Raw genomic sequence first — 10,535 nt, forward strand, 5'->3', positions numbered from 1 at the left:
GTTTTTGAAAAGCCTTTTATTTGAAATGATTACAGATGTATAGGAAGTTGTAAGAAATGTACAAGAATGTCCTGTGCACCCTTCACCAGGCTTCTTCCTGGTACTGTGGTCCCATCTTGCACAACTGAGGTACAATAGCAAAGCCAGGAAATTGACATTGGTACAATCTTCAGGATTTATTCATATTTCACCCACATTATGCATGCATGCATTTGCTGTTATTGTTGTTGTAAGGGCAAATACAAATAGCATCAAAACATTAATTTTGCATGGTACAAAAAGGAAAAGAAACTCTTCCCCCACCCCCTTCTCTTTCAGAGCACTTTTTTTTAAGAAAAGCTGTAATTATACATTCTTTCACTATCCCTTTGAGTCATTTGTAAACCTTTTTGAAATCTAAATGAAATTTCTCTCAAGGACTTGGGAACAATCTCTTTGAAATGCAATCATCAAGGAAGACAGCATTCCTGTCTCCTAGTCCCTGTGGGAGAGTAGAAGCCTAACTTCAGTGGGCATCTCCTTCCAAGTTGCAAACCTATCTCTGGTTGTAGCTAACACAGATGGTCACCTCAACTATCAGATGAATTTAGAATGAACTATGTGTAATAAATGGCACTGTCAGGTCCTTTTATTTGAGCACTGGTTATTGTTTATCTCAAGAACACGTGTGTAATGGATTGTACCTGCCTGGTGGTATAAAAGGCTAAGATTTCTTTCTATCTTTGCAATGTTTTAGTGCATTGCCTGGGATGCACATCACATTCTGGTTCAATCATAAACTGTTTTCTCTTCTACCTTTGTCGAGAGGTTTTCTGGGTTGACAGGAGATTTTAACAATGTATGGTTCCGTGCAATTTGATCACATGTGCAGATTTGTTTAATCACCACAATCAAGATACGTGACCACTCCTTCACCACAAAGTTCCCACTTGCCACCCTTTTCTAGCTACACCAATCTACCTGTCCCCTCCCCCCAGCCCCTGGCAACCACGAATATATTCAAGAAAATAATTTCAAGAAAATTATATAAATAGAATTATATTATAAAGTATGTAACATTTAGAGATTGGCTTTTTTTCACTCAGCATACTTCTGAGATCCATCCAAATTGTGTGTATCAATTGTTCATTCCTTTTTATTGCTGAGAAGTATCCCATGGTAAATGACTTTTTATTTTATCTTTTTTAAAGATTTTATTTGACAGAGAGTGAGAAAGCATAAGCAGGGGGATCGGCAAGTGGAGGCAGAGGGATAAGCAGGCTTCCCGCTGGCAAGGAGCCCGATGTGGGGCTAGATCCCAGGACCCTGGAATCATGACCAGAGCCGAAGGTGGACGCCTAACAACTGAGCCACCCAGGTGCCCGTAAATGGCTTTTTAAACAATTCATCTATTGAGGACATTTGGGTGGTTTCCAGTCTGGGACTATAATGAATACAGCCACTATAAACATTTGCATTCATGTTGAGTTGTGAACAAAAGTTTTCTTTACTCTGGGACAAATGTCCAAGACACAGTTGTTGGGTCATATACTAAGCACAGGTCTCGTTTTTTAAAGAAACTACCAACTATTTCTAGAGTGTCTGTACCCTACGAGTGATGAAGTCTGAGTGATCCAGTTTCTCCAAATCCTTGCCAGCATTTGGTGCTACCACAATTTTTTGTTTTAGTCATTCCAATAAGTGTGGAGTGATACCACATCGTGGTTTTAGTTTGCATTTCCCTAATGGCTAATGATACTAAACATCTTTTCATGTGTTTATTTGCCGTCTATTAATCCTCTCCACTGTAATGCTGATCATGAATTTTGCCCATTTTCTAACTAGACCTTTTGTTTTGCATGGGATTTTCAGAGCTCTTTATACATTCTAGATACAAGTCATTTTTCAGATATATAGTTTGCAAATATTTTCTCCCAGTCTGTATCTTGTCTTTTCATTCTCTTCCCAGAGTCTTTTGCAGAGAAAAACATTTTACCTTTGGTGAAATCCAATTTATCATTTTTTTTTCCTTTTATGGATTGTGCTTTTAGTGTCAAGTCTAAGAACTCTTCATCTAACCCTAGGTCCTTAAGATTTTTCCTTTTTTTTTTTTTTTTTTTGGTCTAAAGTTTTATAGTTTTACATTTTACGTGTTAGTCCATAATCCATTTTTAGTTAATTTTTGTATTAGATGTGAGAGTTAAGTCAAGGTTCCTTTTTTTCTTTTTTACTATGGATGTCTGGTTGTTCCAGCACCATTTCTTGAAAAGGCTATCCTTCTTCCATTAAATTGCTCTTGCATATTTGTCAAGAATCATCTGGGCATATTTGTGTGGGTCTATTTCTGAGTTCTCTAGTTCTCTGTTCTGTGCCATTGATCTATGTATCTAACCCCCCACTGATATCACGCTGTCTTGGTTATTGTAGCTAGACAGTAAGCCTCAACACTGGGTAGAGTAATTCCTCCCAGTTTAATCTTTTTCAAAAACTTTTTAAGCTATTCTCTGTCCTTTGCCTTTCCATACAAATTTTAAAATAAGCTTGTCTATGTCTACAAAAAACCCTGCTGGGATTTTGATAGGAATCATCCAAAACCTATAGATCATTGAGGAGAACTCAGTCTTTACTATATTGAGTCTTCCAATTCATGAACATGGTATGTCTCTCTATTTAGATCTTCTTTGATTTCTTTCATCAGCATTTTGTAATTTTCAACATACAGATCCTGTACATGTTTTACTACACTTGTACCTAAATGTATTATTTTCTTTGGAGTGATTGTAACTCATTTTGAAGTGACTGAATTCATTTATTAATTTAAAGAGGGCTTTCTTTTGTGGATTCCTTTAGAGTTATTACATAGACAATCATGTCATCTGTGAAAAAGAACAGTTTAATTCCCTCAAGTCAAATCTATATGCCTTTTATTTTTTTCTTTCCTTATTACACTAGTTAGAATTAGAATCACTGTTTGTAGTTGATATGTCTCCTACACCTCTTTTTTTTTTGAAAAGTAAACTTTTTTAGAATAGTTTTAGATTTAAAGAAAAGTTGTAGAGATAGTACAGTTTCCCCTACTGTTAACATCTTACATTAATGTGGTACATTTGTCACAACTAATGAATCGATACTGATACGTCATTAAAGTCCATAATTGATTCATGTTTTCTTAGTTTTTACCTAGCATTCTCTTTCTATTCCAGGATCCCAGTCAGGACAAAACATTATATTCAGTCCTCACATGCAGTCCTCAGGTTTATCTTAGCTGTGACAGTTTTTCAGACTTTCTTTGCTTTTGATGACCATAAGAGTCTGGAAGTGTACTGTTCAGGTATTTTGTAGAACACCTCTCAACTGGGAATTGTATGACATTTTTCTCATGGTTAAACAGGGGCTGTGGGCTTTTGGAAGAAAGATCACAGAGGTAAAGTGCCATTCTCATCAAATCATATCAAAGATACAGGCTATATCAACATGATTTATTACTGTTGTTGTTGACCTCGGTCACCTGACTGAGGTAATGTTTGTCAGGTTACTGTGCTGTAACTCTCCCACTCCAACAATGAGAAACTTGTTCCCACCATCCACCTACTTAATTGTTCATTAGTGATATTACTTTTAATCAAGAGAGGCATGGAGGGCGCCTGGGTGGCTCAGTTGGTTGAGCAACTGCCTTCGGCTCAGGTCATGATCCTGGAGTTCCGGGATCGAGTCCCACATCGGGCTCCCTGCTCAGCGGGGAGTCTGCTTCTCCCTCTGACCCTCTTCCCTCTCGTGCTCTCTATCTCTCATTCTCTCTCTCTCAAATAAATAAATAAAATCTTTAAAAAATAAAAATAAAAAAAAAATCAAGAGCGGCATGGAGAAAGTCCCTCAGACCCCTTGATACTGAAACCAGGCAAGAAATGTCTAGTTACAATTCCTCAAATGAAACCCCCTTGATTTTCCCACAGTTTCATTTCTTTATCTTCAATCTACCTAATAACTGAGGCTGCTTAGTGACCTTGGGAGTAAGCGTACTTACAGCTAATGTTGAAATTGGAAAGTTTGTGTGGAGGTCACCATCAAAATTTTTTGACATTTCCAAAAAATTCACACAATTTCCCATTCAGTTATAAAAGTTAGTCTGAAACTTACTCCAAAGAAATCAAACTGCTACCCTCCCTGGGTAAAATCACCTTTGTGGTTTCTTCTTAAAACTTAGTCATTGTGTTTATGTGGGTGTCCAAACAGCCTAAAATTCCCTTATTTCTTATTCTGTGTAAGGCTGTGTTTGAAGATCCTGTGCCTTAAAGAGAACCAGAACAGATAACCAATGCCAAACAGCAATCTTGGCCAAGGGCTTCCCTCTTGAGAATGTACTGCAGCATGACCACATTGCCAACCAGGATGGTAAATAAGGCATACCCATGGGACAGATTCTAACAATTACTCCTGAGAGAAGAATCTGAGTCCAGTCAAGTGAACCAACAGGTCAGGAATTCTGTTAGCTCTTACAGTTCTCTTAGGTAAGAATATTCTCAAAAACAAGTAGATCAGGGGCGCCTGGGTGGCTCAGATGGTTGAGCGTCTGCCTTCGGCTCAGGTCATGATCCTGGCATCCTGGGATTGAGTCCCACATCGGGCTCCCTACTCCTTGGGGAGCCTGCTTCTCCCTCTTCCTCTCTCTCTCTGTCTGTCTCTCATGAATGAATAAATAAAATCTTTAAAAAAACACACACACACAAGTAGATCAACCCTTTTATCTTTCCACATCATTTCTTAGGAGAGATGTTTCAAGTGCACTATCAAGCTATTTAAAAGGGTCAAACAGCATCTTTATCTGGGATCTTTATCCTGAAAGCGGAGGACAGAAAGTTGTCACTACTGAGACGAAAGAGTAGGTGGCTTGAAGCACTGGAAGCCTTTGTAAGGATCAAGGTGTGAATACGGACAGACAGACAGATATCCAGGGGATTGGAGATGTACCCTTTGTGGAGAAAACTGCAAATAGCCATTTGCTCCTCTAAACCAAGGATAGGCATTTTCTTTCTAAACCCAAATTAACATTCATTCCACTCCTGCTAATTTCCAATGGAGCTTCAGGACATTCTAAAGTTGTTTGAAAATCACAGCATAAAGCTTAAGTGCACATATCATTAAGCTCTGAGCTCAGAATTTCAAATGAGCTCCTTTATTAGGGTGTTCTCCCTGCTGTGGGGTTGAAGACAGCTACACGGATACTGTAATGGGAAAGAGAAGCATACAGCACAGCAACCAGCAGGAATTGGCTTAGGGAGAGGAGAACCTTCCACAGAATGCTCTTTGTTCTGTGGTGCTAGATGAAGAAAAGGAATGGGTGAACCTGTATTCAACGTTTGGGGTTTGTGCATTTTGCCACCTCAACCACAACAGTGCTCACAACAGCCACTCCGGTGCCTCCCTGATTGACCTCCACAGGGGACCTGTGCACAAAGTTGGACAGAGACAGCTCTGTCTTGGAGAACATTCCAGAAAAGTCAGGTATGGTATCGTCAAAAAGCATTGGGAATTCCCTAACTGCCAAGAACAAACTCCACACTGCAGTTTTCTCTGTTGTCCATTGCTACTGGCTTTGTCCACTCACTGAGTTGGCCATGTATAAGCTCATTTTTCACCTGGAAGAGAAGAGGAAAGAGCCCTAGGGTTCAGATGGTAGGCCAGTCACTTGGATCTACACTGCTTTCCCGTGGAATTACCCAGGACCGTGGCATCATGAAGCCCTCTGTCCATGAGGTAAGGCTTCACGGAGATTCAGACAAGGCCCAGACCAGTATCACTTTTTGATTTGAGTCTCCTGGTTTAATTAAAAAAAAAAAAATTAAGAAATGCAAGTATTATGGTATGTTTTAAAATTTTGTATTTAACAAATGGATGCTTTTAAAAATGCAATGTGATATAGTTGTGCTATCCCCAAGTTAACTATAGGATTTATAAATAAGACACTGTTACATGGTTTCTTTTATGGGACATGAGCCTAAATTTTATAATTGAAGTATTGTCTGTGCATCTTTTCAGTATCTATCTCTAGACTCTACATAAATTGACATTAGAAAATAATGTCAAGGGGACCTGGGTGGCTCAGTTGGTTAAGCGACTGCCTTCGGCTCAGGTCATGATCCTGGAGTCCCGGAATCGAGTCCCACATCGGGCTCCCTGCTCAGTGGGGAGTCTGCTTCTCCCTCTGACCCTCTTCCCTCCCGTGCTCTCTATCTCTCTCATTCTCTCTCTCTCAAATAAATAAATAAAATCTTAAAAAAAAAGAAAAGAATACCAATAGTTGAACTTTGAGGTAAGTCACAGGCTCTGCTGCCTGGCATCCCAAGGCCTGGAAACTGTACCAGATCCCCAAGTACCCTGACATTAGCTCCCATCAGTCACCTGGGCCCTGGAGGGAGGTGTTTGTGTGCAACAGGTCAAACTGGAGTTAAAGTTCAAAAATATTTGAGTTTCCCATCCCCGACAGCTGGTTTAAAATGCTGGTCAAGTTGATTTCAAATGACTGACTAGTTACTAACTACTAATTGGTTGTATTTTTATGTTTTATTGGCTACTCTGAATCTATTCATGAATTGCTAGAGCTGACAGTAAAGAGTTTCTCATCTCCTTGGCAAAGAATTTAGCCTACATCTTTGAGCCTATCTGCAATTATATTTTTTTAAGATTTTATTTATTTATTTGACAGAGAGGGAGAGAGAGAGTGTGTGCACACAAGCAGGGGGAGCAGCAGAGGGAGAAGAAGTAGGCTCCCTGCTGAGCAGGGCTCAATCCCAGGACCCCACGCTCATGACCTGAGCCAAAACCAAGAGTCTGATGCTTAACCAACTGAGCCACACAGGCGCCCCTGCAGTTATTTTATTTTTTATTTTGGTTCCAGTATAGTTAAAATAGTATTAGCTTCAGGTGTACAATATAGTGATTCAACATTTCTATGCATCACCCAGTGCTCATGACGAAGACCAGTGCACTCCTTAATCCCCATCACCTATTTCGACCATCCCCCTACCATCTCCCCTCTGGGAACCATCACTTTGTTCTCTAAAGTTAGGAGTCTGTTTTGGTTTGTCTCTTTTTTTTTTTCTCCTTTATTCATTTGTTTCTTAAATTCCATATATTAGTAAAATCATATGGTATTTGTCTTTCTCTGACTGGCTTATTTCACTTAGCATTATACTCTCTAGATCCATCCATGTTGTTGCAAATGGCAAGATTTCATTCTTTTTATGGTTTAATAAAATGCCATTTTATATATATATAATACATATAAATATAAATGTAAATTTGTAAAATGTAAAACCTCCTCTTTATCCACTCATCTATGGATGGACACTTGGGTTCCTTCCGTAGTTTGGCTATTGTAAATAATGCTGCAATAAGCATAAGGGTGCAAAGGGTGCCTATATTCCTTTGAACTCTTTGAAGCCATCTGCAGTTTTGCATCTGACATCTGAGTAATTTTGAAGTGCTAAGAGGTTTTGTTCTAAGTATGTTTTCTTTCATCTCAAAATGCAAATGAAACTTGATCCAGAAAGTTTGTACTATGATAAAATAGTCAAATAGTTTCCACAAGGTAAGAGCTAACTGTGTACTATTGGATTTTCAGAAAAAGAGCAACCAACCGTTATGAATTAAACCCATAAGGCATTTCCACGGAAGCAGGGGTAAGAAGCCTTATTTTCACTTTACTCACATGGGTACTCTTAGTGGGGAGGCCAACTGGTTTGGATAAAACAAGCAGTAGGAGGGGCATCTGGGTGGCTCAGTAGGTTAAGCATCAACTCTTGATCTCAGCTCAGGTCTTGATCTCAGGGTCGTGAATTCAAGCCCTGCAATTGGGCTCCATGCTGGGCATGGAGCCTACTTTAAAACCAAAAAAATACAAGCAGTAGGATGTTCTTGAGCAGTGTCTACTAGCCTATGACAGAAAGCAAGAAATCCCCCTTGGGGCACAGAGGTACTTCAAAGAACTCAGACAGTGGGACCAGAGGAAAACAGGCTAGAGGAGGCATAAGGCTCCTCTAGGAGCCAGGCAGGTCCCAGGATGTCACTGAAAAGGGCATGGGTTGTGCTGCCTCCATGATTTGACCAAAGGGAGAGGATTGCAGGCTCTGGGGTATGTTTGGGGAGGCAGAAGAGAGGAACTGTCTTGCTGGCAACAGGAGACTGGAAGGTGGTATGGAGAGGGTCTGCTGATAGGCAGCCTGAGTCGGGCTGGAAGGACCCTTGATCACTGAAAAAATGAGGAAAGGAGAAGCACAAATGCCTGTTTTCAAAAAAGGTTCCTGAGTGAGGATGTAGAGAAAGTTGAACCCTTGTAACACTTTTGGTACAACACTGTGATGATGGGGACAATGTTTAATGAGTCTCCGGGAAAATGAAAAAGTTCTGTGGGTGGATGGTGGTGATGGTTGCACAGCAGGGTGGTTGTATTCAATGACACCGAACTGTATACTCTCCCTCCCTCCCTTTCTTTTATTATGCAGCTAGAAAAAGAGTTCTCACTCAAGGTATGCAAAAAATAGTTTGGTTTCATTTCATTTTCTCCAAATGACTGCAGGCACCTTCCTGCTCAAAATACACTGTCTTCTTGAACAAACAGAGCCAAGTCCAGCTCCCTGTCAGGAGTCCCCCTTTCTCATGCCCACCTCCAGTTCAGGCCTCCCTGCCTCTCCTTCCATACCCAACTAGCCGCTGTCTGGCTGCCAGATCATCCTCTTACCCAGGCCTTCAGTTATTTTTACCATAAACGTTTACAGCGCAGTTTTGATGAAAGTGCCAGGAATCAGGTTAGAAGGGAAGAAAGAACCTAATCTTTTTTTTAATTTTATTTTATTATGTTAATCACCATACATTACATCTTTAGTTTTTGATGTAGTGATCTATGATTCATTGTTTGCGTGTAACACCCAGTGCTCCATTCAATACTTGCCCTCTTAATACCCATCACCGGGCTAACCCATCCCCCCACCCCCTCCCCTCTAGAACCCTCAGTTTGTTTCTCAGAGTCTATAGTCTCTCATGGTAGAAAGAACCTAATCTTGAAGAAGCCTTCGAGATTATGTTACTCCACTGATCCTAAACAATGGCCTGGAATTAAGCACAGGTTAAAGATGGCTCCAGCCCTTACCACTCTATTCCCTGTCTCTTCTCTGTCCGTCCCTTCTGTGACCATTGGGTGGATTTTCTCTCTCCTCACCTTTGTCCCTGCTGATCAAGTAGCTTAGAATGCCCTTTCTGTTCAGCTCATCAGCCTTCTCCTTGAGTTTTTGAGTTTAACTTTGTCAAATAACAAAAATTCAACCAAGTAAATTTGAAGATCTAACTGGCCTTACGAAACGATTCGTGAATCAGTAGCACCCCATTTAGCACGTAGAGGGGTGCTATGAGAAGTTCTACAAAATGGAAGGTCTTTATAGAAAGAGGGTGGGGCAAGAAAGTAGTAGCAAAAGAGAAAGATTGTTCTGGGCAAGGCCTCTTTTCCTTGGAAGGAAAAGCAAGGAGTCTTTATCATGCAGATGAACTCATCCTCCTTTGGGGATGGAGAGCGCCCTGTGCCAGACTCACTGGTAATGGAAAATTTCTGACCAGCCTGGTAAGACTTCGGGTGAAGGTTGAGACCACAACTAAATTAGGTATTAAGCCTCAATTTGGGGACTCAGGCTAAATGATGACACTGGGGCCTGCGGTTTTCTTTTTAACAAGCTCCATCCTCCTCTCTTGTTTGTCTCTCTCTGTCCCAACTCGGCCACCGACTGACTGTGAGATCTTAGACAAGTTTCTAAACCTTTTTGTCCTAAATTCTTCATTTGTAAAATGAAGATAATGCTTCTGGCTTTGCCTGTGGCCTAGAGCTGTTGTAAAAATCAAATACACAAATAGATTGAAAGTGTTGTCTAAATTGTTAAAGTACTCTATACCTATCATATTATCACATGCTACCTCGTATTACATGTAGACTTGCTTTTCTTTCATATGTGGTTAACCACTTGCAGAACAGGACCATGTCAGAATTCTCTCCATGTTTCTCACAGTTTCTAGCACATTTCAACAATGCTTCAGCCCTCTGCCAGAGGGCCAGGCCACAGGGTGGCCCAGCTCCAAGGATGACATACCTGTCACACTCAACATGAATGCCTTGCTCTGGAGCTTTGCAAACAAATGAGGCCCTTCCCCTCCCCACCCCCAACCAGGAGAGGATCCTAACATCTCAGAAAATGAGTTGTCCTTGCTCTGCCACAACTTAAGTTGCATTGATATTTTTAAACCATTTCTTACCCCCAAGGACCCGTGCTGGGAAGGGTATATTTTTAGAAGTGGGTGTGGAGAGCACAACAACAAGCAAAGACTCACGGTATATAGGTCCCCGTTGACATTGACATCAGGGAGCAGGATGGCCATGCTCAGCCCCCCAGGGACATGGGGCAGCTCCAGCGCCTGGGCCTGCACCTCCTCTACACAGGATGTGAGAGCCCCAGCTGCTGGTCCATCCTGTGCCCCATCTGTTCTCATTCTAAAACAAAGCAGGTATTAACTAGGCA

The sequence above is a fragment of the Eumetopias jubatus genome, unplaced genomic scaffold (assembly GCF_037043125.1).
Source record: "Eumetopias jubatus isolate StellerSeaLion01/CBP00866 unplaced genomic scaffold, mEumJub1_p1.0 scaffold_6, whole genome shotgun sequence".
NCBI lineage: Eukaryota > Metazoa > Chordata > Mammalia > Carnivora > Otariidae > Eumetopias > Eumetopias jubatus.